The sequence below is a fragment of the Anser cygnoides genome, chromosome 3 (genome assembly GCF_040182565.1).
Source record: "Anser cygnoides isolate HZ-2024a breed goose chromosome 3, Taihu_goose_T2T_genome, whole genome shotgun sequence".
Taxonomy (NCBI): domain Eukaryota; kingdom Metazoa; phylum Chordata; class Aves; order Anseriformes; family Anatidae; genus Anser; species Anser cygnoides.
This window is the reverse complement of record NC_089875.1, coordinates 48408448-48432867: the sequence shown is the minus strand read 5'-3', so window position 1 is coordinate 48432867 and position 24420 is coordinate 48408448. Positions and strand designations below refer to the sequence as shown.

At 40.1% G+C, this 24420-nt stretch overlaps 2 long non-coding RNA genes across 2 annotated transcripts in view; one reads left to right on the top strand and one right to left on the bottom strand.

The window, feature by feature from the left end:
• The window catches only part of LOC125183215 (uncharacterized), an 81950-nt gene that overhangs the window by 20052 nt on the left and 37478 nt on the right, over positions 1-24420 (top strand). The gene's annotated exons all lie outside the window — the stretch shown is intronic.
• Positions 3697-21647, bottom strand: LOC106039520 (uncharacterized). The gene is made up of 3 exons (XR_001209318.3): positions 21545-21647; positions 6664-6781; positions 3697-5420 (listed from the first exon to the last, which is right to left on the bottom strand). It is a non-coding gene; the product is annotated as an uncharacterized lncRNA (long non-coding RNA).

Here is a 24420-nt window from a genome sequence, read left to right as displayed (position 1 = left end):
TATGTATGAAAGTAGCAGCCCTCTCTCCCCCTGGTATTACCCCTCACCATCCCTCTGATATCCTAAAGCTTAGAGGCTAATTACTGCTGTCCAGAAACACAGCTGACCATCCTTTCTTCAGTGAGTTTTTGATATATTTCCTTGGCAGGACATTGATTTGGGGTTGGGTGGTGTGGGGAAGGGTGTGCATTCTTGCATTCTAAGTCTTCAGTGTCTCTGTTGCTTATCATAATCCCCTGTCCTGGTACTTGTTTTTTCCTCAGCAATGTTCCTGTTCTGCAAAGCAGAGTTTGGAGTGTAAACAAGCATAACACCAAATCTCATGGGGCAAGATTCCTCTTCTTTGCAAAGCTAGAGCTCTTTGTACTCCTCAGCAAAGTTATTGAGGTGACTGTAAGGCCCACAGCCTGCAAAAGAACTTTTCCATTCTAGCATGCTGATGAGCAAGATATATATATTCATCAAATATCCCACTTAAATAGAGATTTAAATAAAACCCCACAATAAGAATATATTTTTAAACTGAGAGCCTGTGTGTTGTTTCAAATTTTTTTCATTCAGTTATTTGTTGCAAAAGAACTCCTCCTAATACTGCTTAAAGAACAGATAAAGGCAAGCAGGAGGCTGTAAGTAATGGATGTCTAGGAAAGCTGTCTTAAAAACAAGTACACCTGTGAGGAACAATTGGCAGACTGTTGGGACTTTTATGGATAATTACATTACACAGGCTCCCATAATGTCAGATGTAATATAATAAATAGGCTGTTCACTTTGGTGTTCCCTATAGTCAGCTAGAGCTATCTGGAAGACAACTCCTCATTTTTCTGGTTTGTGTGAAAATTATGTCTTATTTTTCGGGAGCTCTTTACTTAGCAGAACACCACACAGCCCAGCAGTTGCTCGTCACAGCTGTAATTAGATTATATCAAACCAGCAGTGTTGAAACATTGGTGCCTGCATTGCCTTGCTCAGCTGTAACTCCTGAGCTCCTCCAAAGCACTGAGCTGGCTGCAGTGATGAGGATGATGATAGCAACAGTGATGTGTGGCAGGTGAGGGTGGGCCCTACCCTGGGAGGTGTTAAAAATACTGCCCCTCTCATTCCTAAGCTGCCCTTTGTTGTTGGAGGTACTCTGCACATTGAAGAGGGTATTCAGGATCTGGTAAGACTACACAGTCAATCTGTTATTTTCATATGGGACAAATTCAATTCTGTTTTTAATTATTTTTTTTAACAGTGCAATGTATATCACTCACAAAAGGTAACTAGGAAATGCATATGGAACTTTTTGCCATGCCCTGAGCACAGACAGCTGATCAGATCTTTTGGGAGAGCCTCATGGGAAAAGAAGCCACAGTTTTTTGAGCTGCTGTGAGCTAGGAAGCTTGTTGGAGAGGTAGACCCCAGGTCTGTGCTGTGCATGCCCCAGGAACAGACAGCTACAATATACAGCTACAATATAAAGGTATTGCTGGTCAGCCCCCCACCTTATGGAGCTTACCTCATCTGGATGTTAAAGACAAGTTCCTGGGGGGCTGCCTTTCCTTGCAGTGAGGAATGCACAGCTTCTGACCTCAGCTGGTAGTCTCTGGGACACGCTGTGTGTGCTGATGCTGGAATTATTGCCCAGACAAGCATAGAAAAAAAAAATTGGGAGCAGAGGCTGGGGTACATTTATTCTACGGCACTCCCTACTTGCACAAGACAGTGCAGGCAAAATGATGACCACCTGCTCTATGGTTTCTTTCTCCTGTCTTCTCCACCACAGTCAAAATAGTCAAACTATCATGGGATGGAGGATTGGCTCTTTCCTCTCAAGTGTCCATATCTCTTTGAAATGATGGTGCTGTGTCTGACACATTGGAAATAACCTGGATACTTAAGCATGGAGTACTTATGGCTTTTATGGATACAGCTTGAAGCAAGAGTATTTCTTCAGGGTGGTGTGGTAGGGAGAGTTCTGGTGAAGTTTTATTTATTGTTTTTTCCTCTCATAACTAAGCCTGCAAGCTGAGTGCCTGTGAATGGGGTAGAACTACAAAGGGAGAAAGTTCCCAGATAGCCCAATATTTTCTAGGAACAGAATCTTGCTCTAGGCATTTCTGGTAGTCATCTAAGGAAGCAAGCAAAATAAATGTAGCCATCTTTCAGAGTCTGCTTTAGGAACCAATCTTTTTATGTTGTAATGACGTGCATTTAATAAAGATATATTCTGAGGAAAGTAAATCTACACCCTTATCTTGGAGACATTTAGAATGAAGATTTCATTTAATTGTGGCTCACTGCTGAGCACAATTTACCTAAATGGCAGTAAACTGCTATTGAACTGTAACATCTAAAGATGTCTAAGTGCTTGGATAATTTGTGGTGTGTTGTTTCGTTTTTTTTTTTTCTCCTCCTTGGGAAGATAGTAATAAAATAGCTAAAAACAGGAAGGAAAGATATCAGTGAGGCCTTCAAAGTAAAGCAAGGATTGGTCATGTACTCAGGGGCTCTATACAAACCTCACTCCCCAAAGTGGTACACCTTGACCACCTAATATTTTATTATTTATTCCTTATGACTTTTTTGTTCACAGAATCAGAGTTACTTGCTGACAGTTACAAATAAATAAGATGATGCTTTTAGACTCCAGAGAGACACAGTCCAACACTACCATTGCTTTTGCAGCATTTGTAAACCTGTAAGTGCTTTAAGAATTTTCCCATAGGTAAGTTACAGACTTAGATTTGTTTAATTAGGTTTTGCAGACCAATCTCTTCAAAGTAGCTTGTGACCTCCCCTTGTTCCTCCCCACCCTGTTCTATAGTCAGAGGTGTAAAAATAAACTTTAAAAAAAATGCCGTAGTTGCACTGGATTTATGTCTGCTGTTGAAGAGTTTTACAGACTTAGTGCGATTCTGGGGGGTCTCTATTCTGCATTAGAGGCCCCAGGAGCTTCCTTTGATCCATGGCATATAATGAAAGGTCCCTGGGGAATCAGACCAAGGCCACTGACTTGTCTGAGATGAGGCCAAACAGTTTGGTTGTAATAACTGGGCCATATGGGACTGACAGAATTATTTTTCATGTCTGAAGTGTCCCCAGTGCAGCATTTGCTTTAAAATGACTCAGAAAAGATTTAAGTTGATTGAGTTGATGTGGTCCTGTTGCTTGTGTTAAGTATGAAATGTAGAAGCAGCACTCCAAGCCTAGGCCTAGAGGAGTGGGTGTCAGCTTTGAGGGGCAAGAGCAAGTGAATATGGCATTCAAGTGACTGAAAAGCATTGCCTTCATGGGTAACAGGAAGATTCAAATAGACAACCAGGAGGGGGGTTTAGGAACAGCAAAAGCAGCAGGAAGGCTGTGGGAAAAGTAGGAGAAACTAAAACGAAGATGATGGATTCTGGATTCCTTATGGAAATTATTCTGAGTCTCATCCAGACTTTTTCTAATAGCATTGCTGGTTTCTGTTTGCTTTGGTTGGTTGTTGCTTTTGTTTTTGTTTTAGTGTATGTGTATTGCTATACCAGTCCTTCCAGCAAAACAGAAAGTGATGCTATCCCTAGAAATCTCTCAGTCCTTGAGCAGTGGTATGCAGCCTGCCTTTAAGGCACAGAGACACTCAGCTACCCAAGACACACCTGGCCTCACAAGGCAAGACGTGATACAGGCTGGGGTATTTCTGTGCACTGGACGTGGGAAGTGTTAGTTACAACCACAGCAGATTTTGTTAGGTTAAGCAATAGGCTCTTTTTCCTTGAAGTGGACAAATGAAGGATTCCCAGCAGTCACCACTTCCCAGGGATGAAGCACTTGGAGCAGAGATCTGACACACTGCAATACGCAGCATCAGAGCTGAGCTACCTGCTTGCAGTGGGTAACTGGGTAGCATTTTGCAAGTACCCTTGCCTTATGTTGAAGCCTAACCCCAGGACTGTGTATCTTTAATTACTCTTGTTAATAGAAAGTGTAATCTACCTCTAGGATATAATAGCTATGAACTCTACTTATTTGTTATTAGCTTCAGATATATGCAGTGTGAATACTGTACACTGGAAGTTATCTCTGATTTGTCTAAATTACATTGACTAGAATATACTAATTCTCTCTTGGAGATAAATATATATGTAAAATATTTTAATCTAGTGATACTAGTGTGTCTAGGGAGGGTTATTAGAATATGAAATTTAGATGAATCAGAAAATTTGAATGTTGTATGAACTTTACAGGTAGTAAAATGGTGATTCTGATGGGGAATGAAATAAAAGCTGTAGGTGAGTTTAAATGTGTTTAAGTGCTTGATGCCATTAGCTGTGTGCACAGGCAGGTGAATAGCATGCTTCAGAAATGAAGAACCTGCTATGTCATGAGAATCCCTCTCTTAACTCTCATCCACAGGGAGGGCTGCCCACCTTCCGTGGATTTGCCAGTGGAATCAAAGAAATGCAATTACAGCTTTTAATTTTTCCTTTCCTTTAGGAGTTCATTGTATATGTTTGTTTCTCTATACATACTGAGTTCATCTCTGCCACTTTTGTTAGCAAGGAATGAATAAATGAAGTCAAATGAGCTGAATGAGTTGTCTGAAGAATGGTGTGAAATCTACTTGAAAGATTATTCGACAGTTGTTTGAGACGACAAAGAAAACTGAGAAAACTCAGTTGCATATTTATAGAGATGGTGTCAGCAGCTTTTGGGTCAGTCCATGGCTCCTCTCCTCTCTTGCAAGTGTGCTTGTGGGTGAGCTTGTGATTTTTTTTTTACTTTATTTTTTTTGTCAGGCAGCTGTGCATTCATACATTTTGCTGAGGCTGTGCTGGCCCCAGGAAGACTGCTTCAGAGCACAGGGGACAGATTTACAAATGCATTCTCGTAGTTTAATGTGCTACTTCCTAAAATGAGTTTTTCACTTAATTTACCCCCAGGGCTGAGAGTTCATAGCTCACACCCGCTGCCACATTGTAAAGTAAAATAATGCCCAGCCAAACTTCTAGGACAAAAATTATTCTCCTCTGTTTTTTTTTGTTTGTAACTGGCTGCATTTCTAGTGGAGATGAAAGGTACTGGGCTTGCATCCTTGGAGAATAAAATCCTTCACAGATTTGTGTCAGTGCAGTGTAAGATTTCACACAGGATTCACCAATGAGCCACCTTTCTGACTGGAAGGGACTACCCCAGAAGTGCCAGAGTAATTCAATCATCTGCTGCTTACTCAGTCCTTGGCTGCCTGGAAACTCCCAGAGTTGTTAATTAACGCCATTTCTGGTTGTACTTTTCATAATATAGACAGCAACTCCCTGGGACTCCACTGAACCCATCAAGCATTTCACACAGATCCCGAACAGCCGTCACATGGTGACAATATTCAATCACTGCTGAGCTTGACCAGATCTGAGACAACCACCCTCAGATGAACGGATCAGCATGGATTTTCGGTCCTGGTGAAACAGGAGAGAAAAACAGTGAGAGCAATAGAAGAAAACTTCTTTTAGCTAACAATGAAAGGCAACACTGGCAAAGTGCTATGAGAAGTGTTCGCAAGCATTGATTAAATTTCTAAATGCATGTTTAGTTAACAAACATAATTGTTCCCCTTTCGTATTTGATGTTCATAAATGCATGATGTTTGGAGGCTGGCTTTGTATCAAAAGATACATATATTTGATTTTCATATCAGCAAATTGTCAAAGAACAAGGACTGAAATCTTGGCCTATTGAGGTCAGTGGATTTTTGCCATCAACATTCAATTGAGTCATTTTTTTCCCCCGGCACATTGAGAATTCAGAATAATGCATTAATCCCCTGATTTAAATTTTTTAGTCATCTGTGGTTCAGAAAATATTCTTATCACTCTGGGCCCTTAACCAAAAGCCAAGTGGTTTATGAACAAATGAAACATGTTTCTCCAGATTTACAAAAAAAAAAAAGGCAAGAAACAAAAAAAACCCTGTATTCATCCATGTATAATTTTGACCAGAAAAAAATAAAATAAAGGAAATGGAAAAAGATAACCCTGTCTATTTAGGGGATATTTGGAAAATTCCCAGTTTTCTTTAAATGTTATAACAAAACTTGCTTTAACAGCAATAATATTTGCCGGGTTTTTGATGCATTATTTCTGAAAAAGCTGACTCCATACAGCAGACATGCATAAAACATATAAAAATAACTCTCTAGTTCTATACATTTTGTTTTATGCTACTTTTTGCCTTGAATCATCAAAGTGTGTTTTTTTCCAAACATATTGTACTGCATGGCTTTTTCTTCCAATTTCAGGTGCTACACAGATGCCACTTACTTTGGAAAGCCCTCTGATCCTTCGTACTCTTTCTTCTCTCTCTCTTTGACTGCAGAGAGGTAAAGAGTTCTCTTCTACAAGAGTTTTCTTGACAAACCCATGAAAATGATGTCTAATTAGAAGCCTTTAAAAGAAATCTGTTATAATTGCCTTTGAATATTCTTTCTTCTTATGACTGATGTTTTGGCTACTCTATAGCCTGCTGGTTGCCCATCCTTGACCTGTTATATATGTTTTTCTTAAAGATTGTCACCCTATATTCCAAATATTCTCCTGCAATTCCCAGAGTCTGAAGTAAGAGCACCAAGAGCAAGCATTAAGGCCCTGGCCAAAGGTTGGTGATATCATTGGGATTATGTACATCATATGTAAGTACACTCACCACACATTGTCAGAGGAATATCTTATTCCAGAGGTTTTGCCAAGGAAGGAAGCAGAGGGTGGTGGGGAAGGATGTCAGAAGCAACCAGAGTGCCTAGAAAGGTCTAGAAGTGAAAAGCCTGTGGAAAGAATAGTTCTTTTTACTTTTTTTTCTCTGTACTGTCTCAAACGTCTCTTAGCAATTAAATTCCTTCCTCAGCGTGATCCACATGAAAGGATTGGTCTTCAGTAAGTATTTTCACGAGCTTGTTGCCAAGAACCCAACCTCATGATAAATTACCATTGAAGAGGGAGTAACTGCTTATCAGCTGAGCTCCAGCAACTGTTCACCTCCATGCTCGTTGCCTCTGGAAAAAAAAAAAAGCACTATGCAACAGAGACTGAGGTTAGAGGTCTGTTTCAGAAATAGTTGTGCCATTTCTGTGTGTTACCACTGGCCCTCCTGTCACCTGACTGTTAACCAAGTCTCTGCTAGATATTTCTGCTCCCAGGGTGGCATTTACTGCATGGCTTGTGTGAGTGCTCCTCAACCATTCCAAAGCAAAGTCAAACAGTTTGCTTTAAAGCTTGCTGGTTTGACAGCACTGGCTAGAGGAAAACCGCTCATATAAGCGGTTCTTCTAACTGTGCTGTGGGATAGACAAAGTAAACTTGATCCCTAATGCAGTTGATCTTCAAGTGATTTTTTTGACTGCTTATTTGTCTAGAGCCTTTACGGTATGATTTTGCACTAACTTAGTTGAATTGGTGCCAAACAATACATAAGGCATTTATTAATTTTAGGGTAAGCCAAAGGAAGAAGAAAATATCTCAAGTGTGACTACAATGTTTTGCGCTCTAATTTAACTAGAAAGTATTTTAAGGTTTTCAGTTTTGTATGTGGTGAGAAATGAGTTGTGGAAGAGTAAAAGAAATAAGGGAAGTAAGAATATCTTTGACTGGCCATTCTGACTTTGAAGGTACACCTCTACTGCAGAATGCAGTATGAAATAGTGAAAAAATATAGTCCTAGGATACCAGAATCATTGCAGCTAATGACATGAAATTTTGCCATTGTATTACCAGAAACTGTGAAGACCTCTTAAAACAGTACAGCTGGGCACAGGAGAGAGAACTTCTCAATCTTCTGAGGGAAATGGGCTGTACAATTACCTGTAAATTTCTAAGTAGGAACAAATAGGCAGACTAGAATGGGCTATTTCACATGTGACTGCAGTATGTATAAAATCAAGCAATTTTCCAATGTACAGGTGGGTTTTGGCACTTCAGAATGCTCTTGTATTTATGAAGATTTTCAGCCATTCAGAAGTCTAGTTGGTCTTTCTCAAGTCAGTTGGCAAATCCCTTTTTGGACCATTACAAAGTCTGTATTACCTACATGAACTATACAAACACATGTAATATATCTGAATTTGCCCTTTTAAGTAATCTTCAAATCATCACTGACAAACTATTTCAAAAAGGATGTTACTAAGTCATACTTACTAGCAGTCAATTTAGTTTTATTATAATCCACTTTGATGCAAATATTGATGGAGGTTAATAGGCATAGATACCTTTTGATTTCAATAGGTGGCTATACCTATAAATTTCAAGACCAATCTTGATATCAGTAGACATCAATTGATAGCTACTGAGACGTTTTGATAACAACAGGCACTGATGCCTACTAATGTCAACACTTATCTGTAGGCATCAATATCGGTACCTACTGGTAGGTGTTAATACCTAATACCTTTTGATCTCAGTAAGCATTTACATCCAACTGTCTCATTTTTTGATGTCTGCAGACATCACAACCTACTAATACTGAGACCTTTTGGTATCAATAGGCATCGTTGCCTGTCATTTTGGATGCCTATTGATAGACATTGATATCTGTAGGTATCAACTAATGGTAGGCATGGATAACTTTCAATCTCAGTTTTGAAACCTACCTTTAGGTGTTGATAGCCATAGGCTATTCTTCAATACCTATCAACAAACATGGATACCTTCCAATTTCAACAGGCATTTGTATCCATTGTTTTCAAGACATTTTTGGTAGGCATATAAATTAAGACTTAGAGATAGCAAGACCTTTCAACATCAAAAGGCATCGGTGCTTATCAATTGCTGACTTTGTATTAGTTAAAGGAAATTATATTTTCCACAAAATTTTAATAATTGTCTTATAATGTTCTAAAAGATAAAACCAATGCTGTATGTTCCCCAGCTAAATATGGCTGCAAATTAGTATTTTCCCAAAACTTCAGGGCTTATTAATAAATTCTGTGAAATAATTAGTTATTCTTAGAATAGGAAAATTATAGAATATAATCCAGTTAATTTTTCATGAAAAATTATCTAACTGCACATGAATTTCCTGATAAGTATCAGTATAGCTGTAAAAGATTAAATCATACAACATGTTAAGTGTAATTGTGATATAATTAAACACTGATCATTCAATTTCTGTTCCTCTGTTATGCATGTATATTGGTAGATGGAACAATTAACAAGTTATAAAACAGTTCACATTGATTTGTAGAGCTCTGGTTCAAAACAGTGCAAAATCCCAGATGGGTTGAAAACTAAAACTGCGCTGTGGCAAAAAAAATGAATTAACTTCATTCCTTTTATTTTTGCCCTACTTTTTTTTCTGAGAGCCTATAAATTAACAGCTACTTGGGGTTCTAATATAGAGCAAAGGATTTGTTATCCACTTAACAGTGCTACTCAGCTCTACTATAGAAAATATCAATGTTAGTGCACTTCCACTAAAAAGCACTGAAATATTAAAAAAAAAAAAAAAACAAAAAAAACACAGAAACAATTAGCTTTGATCTAAAATCCAGCAATTAAATGTACAAGAAATATAACTTGAAGCTTAGTAATGCATTTTTGGTGTCCCTTTTATTTCTATTGAAGTGACTTTAATTTTGCATTTCATAATAAATGCAATTATTAGTTTCTCTTGTAGCCGTGTTCCTTCCAGAAGTACCCTAATTTCTTGCTGTTTTTGTCATGTTTGTTAGGTTGGATTTTCTGGGCTCTGCTTACAATGTTTCAGGGAAATAATACTGAAATAGCACAACCTATCAGTCTGTGGATCACTACTTCTAACTCTCTAGTCATTCTGTAGGCAGTGATATTTTTCCTTCATACATCATTACAACTTGTTATTGAGAAGATGAAAAAAACAACAGTGGTCTCCAGTACCTATATATATGACAGGGTGATAGGATTAAATTGAATCCTGGAAAGCTGGGAGTACCTACAACGCAGTACTTTGCAAGGGCTCAGCTCCTTCAGGCACTAGGCAGCTCACAACCCACCAGTTGGCATATAAATTAATTATTCATTTAAACAACTGTTTTGGATTCAATTAAACCCTAACTTTTATAGGCCTTTTTTGTGGACTGCAGAATCAAATGTGATTGAAGAGAGAGGGTCAAAATCATCTCCTACTCTCAGGGCATTAAATCTCAAGCTGGGTTTGGACTCAGATTTTCTTCACAATTTTTTATTTCACCCGATATATCCTTTTAATTAAATTGGGTGCTTGCTAGAGCTGTTCAGCTTGAAGGTTTTGATCCCTAATAAGTTACAGAAAATGTAGCTTCCTCCTTATTGTCTCCTAAGTGAGCCTCAGTGCTGAGTTGGAGAGATGATGTGTGGTGGCCTTGGTTTACAGATTGTAAAGGCATGCTTAGCTCCTGGGTCTCAGTGGTGGTGGCTCATCAGATGCTCACCAGAAAGCAGCCATGTCATCTATTATGCTCACAAAACCAATTCCTCAGGAATTCTGGTGTGATCCCGTTTATACCACTGTACTGTGGAGGGTATGTGAATGTCAATAGCTAACCTGTCTCTGAGAAGAGAACTTGGTGTGTGGGGTTACAAGATCATCGGGCCTGTTTTCTGTAAGCTCAACTAACAGATCTGTCTGCGTGCTTAAATCAAGCCTTTTTTTCCCACTTGGGGGGGGCGGGGGTGGGGAACAACACCTCAGCATGCCCACCATCATCCTTATTCATAGCCTGCGAGAACAATGCTGAGTACTTGTATATGGAATCCTGAGTGGCCTGCTCCTTTTAGGATGTTACCTAATCATTTGAGCCACCCCAGATTATTCATGTTGTCACTTGCTAATTTTGACTCACTGTATCTAAACACTCCAGGAGCACAGGTAGACAGGCAGAATACACATTCTTTATTTGACCTGCTAAAACTTTATCTATTATTTCTCACTGTGTACATTCCAAGCCAAAATATAAACAAGTTGTACATAATAAATCAATTGCGGTATCTGAATGCCCTCTGCAAGGTTTTCTAACTGTGTCAAGACTGCATCCCCACTTTGTTTACTGAATGCTTTTACAGTTGCTCTTGCTTTATGTATTAGAAACTGTGGCAAAGTCTGTACAGTCTGAGATGTACTCAGACTTCTGGATGACTGAAAAATAAACTGTTGGTGTCAATGGCCTGTTATTGAATATGCATGTCTAGCAAGTTCCCTCAATTTTAAGGGTCATAACTAATGCAAGTCCCTCAGATGATATGGTTGTCTGAATCTAAGCTGCCTGAGTCACTACAGAATAAAAGATTGAACTTGGTGGTGTGGCTTAGTGGACAGGACATCAGAAAGGTTGAGGACACTTTTCTACTCCAGGGTCAGCCAATGGGTCACTTAAGGCAAGTCTCAGTATCTCCTCATGCCTCAGTTTCTTCAGGTGGGGAAGGGAGCTAATTGGACTGACTTCCTTTGTAAATCACCTTTAAACCTACAGGTTAAAAGCACTGTGTAAGATCAAGATATTGCCATATTCTATATGTGAATGCCTTTTAACTAGCACAGATGTTGGTGACAGAAGTCACAGAAGATATACCTGATATACTGTGAATAAAAGGGCTGGCACATTTTGTCTTGCTCACCATTGTAGTGTGAGACATATACTTAGTAAAGAACATATGAAAAGCCTGTCTTTAGCTGGCAGAAACACAGGTAGCTTTAGCAACGTCCTCATCGGAATTCCAAGTGCAAGTCTCTCTGTTCAGACACATGCAGACACCAGTTAGTCCAGACCTATTTTCTTTGGCTGGTCATATAGATGCATCTGAATGAATACATGGCAAACCTAATGTTGTATGTGAGGATGAACTTCCTAATCAGATAAGTTGTCATGGTTTTTAATAGATGCAGTGTCCTCTTGTGCTTTAATCAGTGGAATTTCATCCCCAGCCTCTAAGACCCAATGGTGATGCCTAGCCCTTGGAGGCAAATTCACACCAAGCCTAGCTACTGCTAATTCATGCCTTCTGGACATGTTACAGCCTATGCATAACCCATTTCCCTCAGTGTATGAGGATGTGATAATTTTGGGCTCAGTAGGACACAGCCCACAAGGAGAAGGAGCATTTCCTCAATTACATCCTCTAGCCTCTCACAGCAATAAACCCAGTAAGCAATAATTCCCTTTCACTGAGCGCATTTGCAAGGGAGTCAATATGTACCTGCTCATCCAGCTCATCCAAGTCTAATACTGAAGAAACCATGTGGTCATGGATGCACAACCTTTGCTTGTTGCTCCAATGAGATACAGAAGTTTTAATGTTCCAGATATTGTGAATTATGGTTACTTAACTGGTGCACTGGACAAGCAGCTCCTGTCCTCAGCTGAGTGTGGGAACCTCCTTTGAGTGCAAGGTGTTAGGGTGCTGTGCAAGCACCTTAGGAAACAAAGTCCCTATGAGGATCTCATTCACTGATGTCAAGTCACATTATATCTGCAACTGAAAGCTACAGCAGTGGTTTCCAGCTTTTAGTGCTGCAAAATTTTATTGCTAGTTAAACAAAAGGAAACTGAAGTTTTCATCTAAATGAAGCCTATAATTTTGTAGGGACCCAGTTGCGACATTTTTCACATGGTTGTAGGTAGGGAATGAAGTCTCTGGACAGCACTTATTAGCTGTTCTCCTAGGCATTTGTTCCATATTCTGATAAAGATCAGCCTTTGGCTTTCTGGTTATTGATCTCAGCCAAAAGGCAGATCTCTCAGCTCCAGCAAGTGTTTCTGCTAATATATTTTCCTTCCAACATTAATACTCTTTCTAATTTCAATCTCAAGAAGCAGCAATAAATTGCAGTATGTGGCTTTACCTTGTAAAAGCAGAGTGGACTATATGAATATGTGTTGGACAGCTTGTCACAGCCTGCTGCAAAATCCAATTAATTCTCTAAGGTTATTACGCCTTCGTGCACTACAGCTATTTTAATTGGGGGGAATAAGGTTGAATGTTCACCCCAGTTTTAAAAAGAAAACATTAAATCTAGATTAATTAGCTGATATCCCTTCAAACTTGCCTATATTATCTGCTAAAATGTATTTGGGAGTTTGAGTTTATAATCTAAACTTGAAGGCAGAAAACAGTCAGTAGTCTTCCATAAGTCAATGAGCTAATGCTTGAAAGCTCCCTTTAAATACAATTGTGTATCTTAAATACCCTGACTGGGCTTTCTTGCTGGGCAGGACTGTTATGAACTTGTATTTTTGTGTGGGTTACATCCTCACAGGCAGGGAGACCTACCCAAATGAACTGTTTCTGTGCTCAGTTTTGCAGGTCAAGGTGGGAAGACAGCACAGTCTGAGTGTTGGCTTGAGCTCCCCACATAGCCCTGCAAGGAGAAAAGGGTCTGTACCCTGCAGAGGTTGGTGCTGCCTTGCACCCAGGGTGGGGTGGTGCTGATGCTAACAGGAGACCAGGATAGCAAGCCAAGATGTTATTGTTGGTCTTCTTCTGGAGCAGTACACCTATGTAGTCTCTTCTATGGAGGCCTGTCCAGATTAAACCAGGTTTTACTCCATTATGAAGTCTCAAGCAAATCAAGATCAAATGAGGATACAATAGAAAATGAAACAGTACTGGGACCACTGCTCAGGGAGTCTGACAAAAGAAAAAAAAAGAAAAAAGGGCAAGTTATTTTTCTGTTTTTAACTAACAGCTTTCTGAATTATTTTTTAAATATCTGGAGGAATGTGTAGCACTTCCTACAGACAGGTTTAAACAGCAAATCACACTTTCCCAGCACACATAATATATTATATATACTACTATTATAAAAATTCAGTTAATTATTGTGAATTGTTTGTTTATTGATCCTTCTTGAAATTTATGGGATAAGGCTCAAGTCTAGACAAATTTGACTAATTATTTGAATACAGTTAGAACTGAGTTTTTCTTAAGGTGTTGATTTAGAAAGAAAGATGCTTCATTTCTATAAGCAAGTATGAAACTAAATGTAGTTACACAACACTGTGAATGATAATAACCCTTTGTTTCATTATAGAGCTGACAGTTTTTCTAGAGGATACCAATAGGAACATTTTGGAAGCAGTTAGTGTTAAACAAATGGCATGGCTCTTGGGTGACATTAGCTAATCAGATAGAAACAAGGGCCTGAAAAATAGGCTAAAAACAACTTAATATGTAAACTGAATATAACTCAAATGGCTTTTGCTTGCCCTTGATATTCTGGAGGGGTTTTCTCAGAAACTAGCTAGCTAGAAGAAGAAAGAAGACAATGATATTTGTCTGGATATGTTCAGGTTCACCTGAATCTTTATGCACTGTATTTAATTTTCATTATGCAGTTCAAGATCACAGCCTTGAAGTAATTAAAAGACTGCAGCTGGCTTCTGCCTACAGGCTACTGAGTTAGCTCAGGACCACATGGGCAAACTTGAAGTATCCTCCTCACAACTGAATGGCCAAAACCAGGCTAGGCCTGGACAAATTCTGGAAAAGAGGGACAAGGACTCAGGGAAATAGCCTAGGAAATTATAGAATCACAGAATGGATTGGGTTGGAAGAGACCTCAAAGATCATCTAGTTCCAACCCCCTGCCATAGGCAGGGGTGCCACCCAGTAGATCAGGTTGCTTGGGGGCCTCATCCAACCTGGTCTTGAACAATTCCAGGGATGGGGCATCCACAGCCTCTCTGGGCAACCTGTTCCAGTGCCTCACAACCTTCTGGAAAGCTGAGGCTGTTGAGGAAAGCTGGAAAGCTGAGGAAAGCTGAGGCTGCCTCAGCTGCTTCTGCCTTGGAGCTGGGACATAAATGCTGCACCTTGGCAGGGTGAATCTGCTCAGGGTCACCATGCAGCAGCCACAGCCCATAGTCCAGCTTCTTCCTCAGCAGGAGCAGCCAGCCTAGCTTTCAACAGCTCTGGCACAGGCAGTATTGGCGGAGACAAGATTTGTTGGCACAGGCAAAATCCCACCAGTTTGCCACCCTAAGCAGCTGCCTCCCCTGCCCATGGTCCAAGCCAGTCCACTCTACAGACTATTCAGGCTACATTCTTACGCATCCGATGCTGTTTCTTCCTTACTGCATGTTTTTTTCATAGCTCACAGAAGCCCTCATCCTATTGCAAATTTTTGACTAGTTTCAGAGTTTACAGCCTCAAAGATCTTCAAAATTCATTACTGCATAACATTTTTTTAACAGAAGAATAAATATAAACAGTTATTATAAGGAGTGGCACTTTTTAAAAACTGGAGTAACTAGAGTGAATGCTTAGCCTGGCAAGGTTCAAAGGGTTACTCAAGCTTTTCTATAACCTGTAATTGGGTATCATATTTTCCACAAACTCATTATACTGTATCTGTGAAAAATGATTTTGCAGCAGATAACATGAGCCCCCTTCATGCTGAGTCCATGCATAATACAGTGACCCCAGTCACAGCAGAAGGTGCCGCAATAAACTGAATTTGTTGCTGACAGTCTGTGGCAAGCTGAGTTCAGATTTGTTGTGCAATGCAAAGAATTGATAAAAAGTGATCACTGGACAGATGTGCCCTCAAATTGAGCTTATTAACGTTCACATTTGAGAAGTTTTTTTCTCATGAGTACTTACAATTCTAAGGAGAAAAAAAAGGGTGTAATTTATGGAGTGCTGCCAAATTGACCAGGATGTTGTTAGTGATTGAATGACGTTTCTAGCCCAACCTCTTCATCACTTAGACCCTCTGCAGCTCTGAAGCCAGTCTTGCTTAGACTAGATTCCTGACAATTAGTCTTGTCTGTTGATGAAGACCATGATGAGAAAGTCCTTAAGCTGATTCCATCCAAAGACTTCATGGGCTTTAGGTGATATCTGATCTATGCTTTTAATTAGCTTGGGACCTTTGTCATAGGCCTCTATTTCAGGGATGCTTTCACATTGCTCTCAGCGTGCCTCACGTGCAGCAAAATGATGGGAGTGCATCTCAGTACTAGGAAAAGGTCTAAACAAATCCTACTTACACTGAGCTCTGTTTACAAGTTTGTTCCCATGGGTGCAGGCAGTTTCGCAGTGATATCCTATGCTGCACAAGTGAATTTTGAAGACCAGTCAGGAATATCAACCACCCTCCCAGCTATAGAACAAGCTCCTAGTGAAAAAATTAAATCATGAAACAGAAACATGTCCCATCTTGGATGGTGACATGTTTAAGCCAACACCTTTGCCTCCCAGGAAAGTATCCCAGCTACCACGATATAATCTGTTGTAACTTTGTTTTGGAGTGCAGCAGTGCAGTGCACTGTGTGCATATACACGTTTGTGATGCAGGTTTTCCATCCCTTCTATTCAAGCTTCAGTAGTATTACAGAAAGATTCAGAAATTACTGAGCAAGGAGAAAAGAAGCTGAGAGAGAAGGGATGGCAAAAATAAAGAAAACAGGAATATACCACAGTGCTTAGCATCATAGATTCTCTTTTCTGCATCTCTCTTGTACAATTTCTAGCTGTGATACACCAGCCCAGGCCCAAGCACAAGAACAATGAGGGAGGAGTTCCTTTTCCCAGCTGAGTAGTTGAATCACTTGGAAACTCCTTTCACACATACTCTGCATGGCCCCAATTACACACAATTCCTTTTCTGTTCGCTGGCACAGTTTCAGAAGAAGTGGTAGGTGGCACCTGGCTTCTGAGCACTCCACAGTCTTATGCCTAGAGCATTCACCTCAGAAAAAAAACTAATTCCTTCAAGCACAGAAAGGCATTGAACATGGGTACTCTTTAGATGTTGAAATCAGGGACTACATAGGGTTATGGGGAGATCTTCCTCCTAGAAGAATAATTTAATAGATATCATGCTCTGACCAACCCAGATCTGCCTGCATGACCTCATAACATGTTCTCAAAGCACAGATAATGAATGGAGAAAGGGACTTGGCCATAGCTAAACCTGTTTTCATGGCTGGGTGATAACTGCTCAGACCTGTTATGTAGTTCTGGAGATATAAATCCTCAATGACCTTATGAAAAGTTCTATATGCCTACATTCAAATTGTTTCTATTTAATTGCAATTATATATTAGTTATTTAGTTAGTCACTGACTATTCTAACAGAAGAACTGGCAAGTTCAGAGGAGGCAAAATGAAGTGATACTTCATGTATCATAGTTAAACTTTATTAATCTTGGTCTCTGTTTTTGTGGACGCTGAATGCTTACCTGGGTTCAAAGGCTGGCAAATTAGTGGGCTCTCTGAATTTCTACCAACCACAGACACATCAGGAAGACCCTTGGATGCATATCAGTGATAGCTGAAAAAGTGACTAATGAAGAAGATTTAGCTATAAATGCTGTACTCTTCTGTTTTTCCCCAAACATCTGCTGTTGGCTACATAAAAGAGAGAGTGGTAGCTTAGCTGAATCTTTGGTCTATGCCAGTACATCTGTGTTCAAGTTAAAGAGCTTTGTTTATCCAAGGGAAAGACAAAGGTTCCTTATTCATGCACTCTGAATTGTCCCCTGGCAAATACAAAGAGGATCTGGGCACCTGTATTTGATGACTTAAGTTTAAAAGCGTGCCTCTACTGTGGGAGCACTGAGGAACGCAGAGATGTTATGGTAAAGGAATGGATCTGCTCAGTTTGGCTTGACAGCCTGGTGAAAGTCTGAGGAAAAGATTTATCCTAGATTTTAATCAGGAGCATGAGATGTTCCTTCACTTTGTAAGGTACTTACCTTCTCCACTTTAGACCTGCTGGTGGGGAGTATGAGATGGGGACTGAGCCCTGTGTCTCTTCCTGTGACTCAAAGCTGCAGAAGCACCATTCATCAGATTGTCACCCAGAATGGAGACTTAAATGTTTCTTGCCTCTAGCCAATGTGTCAGCTCACACACCCAGTTCAGAAGCATGTTCCACCAGTGATGTGAACCGATGGAGTTTTAAATAAGAGTCTGGGCTCCCTTCATGAAGGCTAGACATCAATGAGGCATGGGTTTCCAGCACTGAAAGTTCAGTTTTAGTTACCTAAATTTGAGTATTGGTGACTCAGTCTTTTACAGGAACCATTCCTAAGTATATTAATTTAATTTTAATAAGAATTTAACATCCTAAGACAAGGAATATGAAAGATTTAAACAAGATGACTTAGATGACATTATTCTGGGAATAAAACTCAGCTAAACTGTGATTTGTGGGTTTAAACAGAAAGACGTTTAAATCCTGGTTAATCTGATATAACCTTATATTGCCATTCCCAAGCAGTGCAAAATGTCGAGGTAGGCTGCAAGCATCCCTGGAAAAGAAGAGTAAGAAAGAACAGCCAAACAAACCAACAAATAAGCAAAAAAGGCAAACTATGCTGTTTCTATCTTAGGAATTGAGAAAAAACGTGACTTGAGGATGAACTAATTCCTGGTCTGGGCAGGTCACAAATCAGAGAATAGAGCAAGAAAAGTGAAAATAGCTGTGAAGAAGGAGGTACTTCCTGGAAGCAGCTATGATCAGTCTGCAGGTAAGCTGCAGCATGAGCCACTGAGAGTTTTTCTTCACTTTCTTTTTGCCTGGGTGTATCAAACTAACTGCTCATCTAGGCAGCAAGATAACATTTGTCACTCCAATAAACCCTGGGCTATGTTACTGGAAGTGCATGGTGCTTTATATGCATACGATTGCAGCAATACTTATTGCTAAGTCACTTGCAGAGTACTTAAACACATAACAGCACCACCTCAGCTTTCAGGCTACCTGGGTGTTGGTTGGAAAATAAGAATAATTTGGCAGTTTAACATAGTTAATGGGGTGAGGAAGATGAAGATGTCTGCCCCAGCATTGCAAACTGCCACAGCCTTCACTCTGCAGGGGAGAGGATGGCCTGATTTCAGCACAGAGAGTGGGAGGTGTCTCTGCTGAGATTGCTGCTGTGGCCAGTCCAGCAATTAATGTCAGCAAGGTCACTGAGCAGACACGAGGTAGTAACAACTTTCAGTTGCCACTAATCTGCCTGGATCCTAGCCAGAGACCTGGAAATTCAGAGTTTTGCAGGCTGTTACCAGTCCCCTTAGCTACCTTTTACTTAATGCATTTCAAGCTATGGAACAACAGCAGAGGGAAAGAAAAAATTAAAGGCAAGCAGATGTTGCAGGGGTGATAAAGAAAGAGGCAAGAGCAATGGGAAATTGGGTTGGCAAGCAAATGATGCAGAGATACAGACCTAGAAAGGAGTAGTTCAGACTTCTGTCTGTCACTGGTTATCAGTTGCACACCCATCCTGTATGGTTTTAATATCAGAAGATCATGTGCAGTGTCTCGTTCTAAAATATATAGGATTTTGTTCTGCAGCTTATTCCCTAATCTGCAAAGCAAAAGACACTTTTTGCTGGCAATTAGTAGTACTGTGGTGAGTCACTCTTCTAATGGTGTTTCGCACACTCCCTCTCTCCCATAAATGCTTCTAAGAATAGCTGCTACAGAAATATCTTTCAACTAGGGGAATAGACCAAAATAGCAAATTCTGTCCCTAAAAGTAAGGGTCCCCTAAAAGTCCCAGTTACTGAGTAGCAGACTAGTAGACTAGAAAGAACAAAAGCCTGAAAGTGCCTAGCAAATGCATTCCTTATCAGTTTGTTTTTCTTTATGGTTTACGCTTAAAAAGTACAACAAAAATTTCAACACATTCACATTTCTGTAAGGAGAAGGTGGTTTGCTTGTTTCTTTAACATCTTTTTACAAGTTGCAAAGGTTGTATGTCAACACCATTTTGCTTATTTTGCTTATAAGCAAATTACCATTCTGTCACAAGAAAGAAAATTTGAGGTCAGATTATTTCCTGAGCCTGCTGAGTTTTTTTGTTTGTTTGTTTGTTTGTTTGTTTGTTTGTTTTGAATAGCAGTGCATGTGTCAGAAAGAGGGGCAGAGGTTGTGCCTGTGACAATAGCAAACGCATGTTGCTTCCTTGGTGCTGAAATTTGCAGTCAGCTTTGGTGTTCTAATAACTCATGTCACTCCAAACAGTGACACTAGCAGAATTGATGGACAAATTTGCCCAAAGACCTCGACACATAAAGCTATAGTGATTTATTTATTTTACTTTATTTATTTGTTTATTTATTTTACTTTTAACTATAATATCAATGAGTGTATTACAGCAAGTGTGCTTTGTGTAACAGAAAGAGTAGCACCCAATTGACTGAGCTTGCGGACACAGACCATCTGGAACAATATGGTTTTGCATGATATATGCTTAGTGGGCTTGCTGGTCTCTTCAGGTGCTGTGCTTCAAATAATAGGGATGTTTGGCCTCAGTGACGTTTGGCAACTGGTTAACCTCTAGAGCTTTATTAACAATGACTTTTTAGGTGGCACTTTTACTGGCTTGCATACTCTCTCAGGCGGGCTGCCACTAATAGTCTTGGCTTCTTTATTTAGCTGACTACGAACGTAAGATTTCTTTACTGTTCCTCTGGGCTTTCACAGTTAAAAAGCCCAGGTTATGCCCTCACGTGCTCTGGGATCTCAGTTCTGCTGTGTGCAAGTTCAGCACTGCCTTCTTTTGAAAGTAGCTCTTCAAAAGCTAGCCACAGTGAAGTAATAGGCCTGCCCTCTTCTTAAAAAAAAAAAAAAAAAAAAAAAGGAAAAAAAAGAAAAAAAAAAGAAAGCTGTTCAGGTTATAAAAAAGAAAACATCTGAGTCAAAGAAGGTGATGCCAGGAGAAGAGCCTCTTAGATCAAAAGAAGTAGAGAAGGGGCAAATGAACAAACACAGATAAACATGTTGAATAATATGAGCTGGCCTATGACATTTTCCCTGCCACCAGTGCTCCAAATCACATTCCCAAAAACCTAAGGAGCCTGTGGGAAGAAAGTCTCAGCCCTCCATGGCAGGGGGACTTGGACTAGAAGATCTTTAAAGGTCCCTTCCAATTTCAAGCATACTATGATTTTATGATTCTAGCAAAACACACACACACACACACACACACACACACAAAAGAAAAAGACGATTAAAAAAAGAAAAAAAATCTCATCAAGAAAGGTATCCTCGGCTATTTTTCTGTCTTAGTCTTGTCCCTGAGCGTATACTGAACTGTTGGCCTTGCTTAGCGTGACTGAGCATGGGAGCAGCGCACCGGTTGTCACTGATTGCTCAGTTCACCATCTTGCGGCTTCCTGTCCCCTCAGGCATGCTTCAGACACAGACTGGCACTGTCTTGGGCAAACCGAGACCTGAGCTTAATTTCTAACATCATGATTTATTCATTGTGGTATTGGACACTGGTGCAGACTGACAAGCCTGAAGTTTGCACCCTGTGGTGTATTTTGAAGGTTTACAGATGTCTATGCTCCCTCAGCTCGGATGCCCCATTCATTCGCTGGGTTAAACACTCAGCCAGGCTAACTGATGTGAACCATCAGCCAGTTTGGTGCCTTGCCTCTTGCCGCCTAAATCACAGTGCTACGACAAATTCTGACAGTGTCTTCTCACAGACCATACACGATGTTGTGCTGGCAGCTTCCTCAGTGCATTACCTGCACTGGTACGGGGGGTACCAGTTACTCAGGGTTACCCTTCTGAGTCAGTGTCAGCCAGACTTGCCATGTAGCAGACTTGGCTCACTTACTTCCAGTACATGGAGGGGCTGTAGTATCAAGAGACCATCAAGAGAAGCAGCCTTTTCAGCTGGCACAACAGGTGTTGAAAAGACCATTTTACCTCTGTTCTCCCCCTTCATTATAAGGTAATCCCGAATGATGATGTCATATGGGGGGGGCTGGCAGGGCGGGTGGGGGGTGGAGCTGGAGTAGCTGGTTATATCCCTCTGGTGAAGGCAGGAAGGGAAGGGGAGCACATAAAGGCTTGGGTACTGAAATCCTCAGTGAATCCCTGCTAGGTTTGGAAGTGAGGTGGCTAGGTGGAAATTGCCCTCTATACCTTCCTGTGCACAGAGATAAATTTCAAAAAGAAAAAGTAAGTCCTACAGTGATTTACAATGATAATTAGAATGTAGCTTTAGTTCATATCCTCATATCCTCAAAAACAAACAAACAAAACCCCAAAACTTACCCCCACCGAAAACAAACAAAAAACAAACAAACAAAAAAAATCTAGAATAATTATATTGCTCCAATTAGCTGAAGAAGATCATGAACTATTGCAATTATCTGAAAAGAACGAGTAAGATTTCTTTTCTTCTTTTTGGTTAATAAATATGCTTTGAATATGCTTTAAATAGCCATTTCATATTTTCTTCCTATGACTATTCAGGTAGAAAAATTTCCTGGTAAGAATGTGCTTCAAAATGGGCAATATTGTAAGTATTTACTGACAGCAGATTTGGAATCCCTAAAATTTGCACCAAACACTTCATTCTCAGAGATCTAATTATCCAGTTGAGGCAAGAAATACCATGTGACTTACACATCACATCCATAACACTTTGATTTTTATATTTGTTGTTGAAAACCTACAACAAGCTGCTCACAAAGAAGCCTCGGTCATAAAATTGTTTTTGGAAATTATTCTCAGAGTAAGCCGAAAAAAAGAATAAAGTAGGTAACTTCATACACTGTTCAAGAAAATTCATGGACAGGAAATAATAGACTTGAATTTAATATTTATTTATTTTTATTTTTTTCTGGAAACTTAGTCAGTCAGCTCTACTGGAAATGATACATCTGTGTAATACTCACGTCTCCATAATATAGATGATTCAAAATTATTCTTCCTAGTGTTTACCAGAAGTTTTCACTAAAAAACAGTAATGGTACAAATGAAAGCAGCCAGTACTGGAAAAATAAAAATTGCCTTCCTTCAGACATTTTAGTGAAGCTTCTTTTCCATTTTTTCAACAGACTTGTAAGCTAAACTTGTTCTGTCATGCTACCGTTACACTGCCATATTACTATTATACTATGCCCATATTACTATTATACTATGCCATCTTTACATTAATTCATAGGTTCCTTGAACAGTGCACACTCTCTGCTATTCATGCCCCAATCCTACTGGTTGTTCCAACATGTTCTTTGATTACCCTTCTAATATTTGACTTGCAGAAGGTTTTCCTATTTCCATTGCCATATCCCTAATACATGCAATAATGTATAAACATTTTAGGAGGTTTTCTCTGACCTTATTCAGCTAATGAATAGTTCTGTTATTATCTACACCTTATAAAATGACTACTGCTCTCACAAGCGATACAACCTTGGGATGGGTAGCACAAGTTTAATGGTGTGGTTTCCTTTGATATCTTGAGTTTGATCTTTCAACTTCCATTCTGAAAATTATTGTGACTATTGAAAGTAGTTGTGCTTTTCTGCAGGTGAAAAAAAAAAGGACCAAAACATTAAACAGCATGGTTTAGTCCAATTCCCATTGTGTGAAGCCACACAGTATGTAGAGAAATAACCTGCAAAGAAAACTTTCAGTAAGCCAGCCAACATAGGTGCTGCCTCACTTTAGTCAATTCCGTGCCCTTTCTGCACAGGAAGAGCCCTTGAAGGCCAGAAAAGGAGAAGTTCCTTGTGCTTTTCTCTTCCTCTCCAAAGTATGTTCTTGCCTTACTTTTTTTTGGCCACAAAATTAATTTGTTCAGAGGCTGGCCTTCTGCTGTCTTGCAGGTAGGAAGAAGAGCTCAAATGCTTCCTTAATTGTCCCCAATTTAGCTCTAGCTGTCTTGTTGGAAGGCTTTTATTTCCATAGATAATGTTACAGTTGGCTCACTTCTGCCCTGCATGCTAGTCCAAGGCTTCCGCAGTCCACTGGGCACATCGAGCTTGATCCTGTGCCATTGAAGTCAATAGGAGTTTTGCCATCAAATGAGCTAGAAGCAGGAGGCAATCCATAATTAGTCAACTCTGATTGCTGGATGCAACTTGCTCTGTAACAGCCACTGCATTATTATTCTCTGCTAATCTGTATCTGCCTAAACACTCTTGGCTAGTGTATTCCTGTGCACTCCCCCCTTCCCAGAGAGGTTAACAGAATGACAATTGCTGCTCTTCTACATCAGAAAGAGGGGAATGGGATGGCATAAAAAACATAAAATATTAGCTAAGTGAAAGGCTGAAAAACCCCAAACCATGGATGGCTGATGCTGGGTACCTACCTTTCTACCAGGATGGCAGTAGCACCAGCACTGTCCACAGGCCTGAATTTATCATGAGCAGAGTTAGCAGCGATGGCTCACAACTCCTCCAGCACTGCCCTGTCACCTCCTGCCCGCATTGCATCTAGTTAGCAGCCCACTGCCTCAGCAGCGTTCTTGGGAAAGGCCACCCAAAAGTCCATTTACACCAAATGGATGCTCGTTACTCTCAGGATCCTCTCTAGGTGCAGCACAGAGGGACACAGGGGCTACACATTTCTCAGTTTCAGTCAACAGCAAAGGTATCTGAGAGAAGAGGAGAAAGTGAGGTTTTAACATGGCTGTAGAGACATGGTGTTATCTATTGGGCTGCGTGTTGGTGTCGGGGCCTGCGTGACAGGCACTGT